Here is a 1,461-nt window from a genome sequence, read left to right as displayed (position 1 = left end):
GACTGGGTTCGTTCCAGGAAACCCTTATCTCAGAAATGTCCCCGGAACAGTTTTCATTTGAGAGGGGGTCTGACTCTGGTGTGAGAGTTCTGGTGGTCAGTAATTTTCCTCTTTCAGTAGATAGTAAATTTTATTAAGAAGGTATCTAATATATGACTAAAGTTAGGATTAATGATAGTTTTTCAGCCTAAATAATGTTGTTTTCAATTGTTACAAACAGGTATCAACAAAAGCACACGTAAAATTAGCTCATCTTAATAACCAAAAAAAAAATACAGATAAAATGAAAAGCGAATGTAATAAACAGTATCAAATTAGCATGTTAGTCTCTGAAATGATATCTTTCTTTCTCAAACTACTGCTTCTTTTTTGTCTTCATATATTTTCTCCCTTTATCTCTATAAAATACCTTTTCTTATCCCTGTGTCTTATTTAATCTCCCTCAAATCCCAGCCTGTTTTCCCACAGGTTTATAATGTTGTGTTACAAATCACCTACACCTTTGCTGATGCAGGCTTGTGCATCTGTAGGGAGCCCTCCTCCCGCCAACTGAAAACAACAAAATCATTAGATTCTATTTTTCAAATTATGCCCCTCTGCCTCCTGCTGCTGTAATCTGATATGGAACCTAGGAGGGCCCTGCTGCCCTGGAGTAATGAGGTGGCAGACTCTAGCAGCAGGGTCTCTGACAATATCAATTTTAAATGCTTTTAAATACACACATCTCACTTGAAAGAAATCCAGCACTTTTCATAAAAGAACCATCTGAGCATTTGTTGAGTATCTGCAGTACTTGCTCCGGCTCTTATGAAGACAGAAGAAGAAAAATGGCAGCCCCTCCAAGTGGCCTCTCTGACAAAAAGAATCACCTGGGTGAGCATGCTTTTATTGTTGTTGAGAAGAGTGGAGGACAAAGAAAACAAAGCAGAAAGAAAAGCTTACATCAGGTGAAACCTTACAGAGGGAAATAACTGCCAGGAAAATTCATGAGATTTTCAGGAGGCAAACTGGCATGGAGGAAAGAAACATTTGAGGGAATGGGTAGGTGCTGCTTTAAGAAGGTGGTTATTAAGAAGCACATTGGATTTCATGTATTATTTTTTTAATTGCCAACATTAATAGTTCCATTTTTAGCTTCAAGTGGTCCTCTGTACAGGAATAATTAGATCTATAAGACCTAATGCTTCCCTTGCTTTTAACACATGAGGCTTAAATAATAAATTTTCTATGATAAAGTTTACATGTGGAATATAATCCTAGAGCCTGTTTCCCATTTTATAGCTCTTTGCTCTTCCCATTGTTTGTATCGATATATTTGAATTTTTCACAGGTTATCCATCAGTCCATTATATTAAATAGCCTTTGACATACATAAAGTGTGAGAAAAGTATAAATGATTATATATTGACACCAGCACAGTCCTACTTCAGTGTACATGTTAAACTCTCTCTCTCTCTCTCT

This window comes from Mus caroli, chromosome 12, assembly GCF_900094665.2.
Source record: "Mus caroli chromosome 12, CAROLI_EIJ_v1.1, whole genome shotgun sequence".
In the NCBI taxonomy this organism is placed as follows: domain Eukaryota; kingdom Metazoa; phylum Chordata; class Mammalia; order Rodentia; family Muridae; genus Mus; species Mus caroli.
This window is presented reverse-complemented; position numbering follows the sequence as displayed.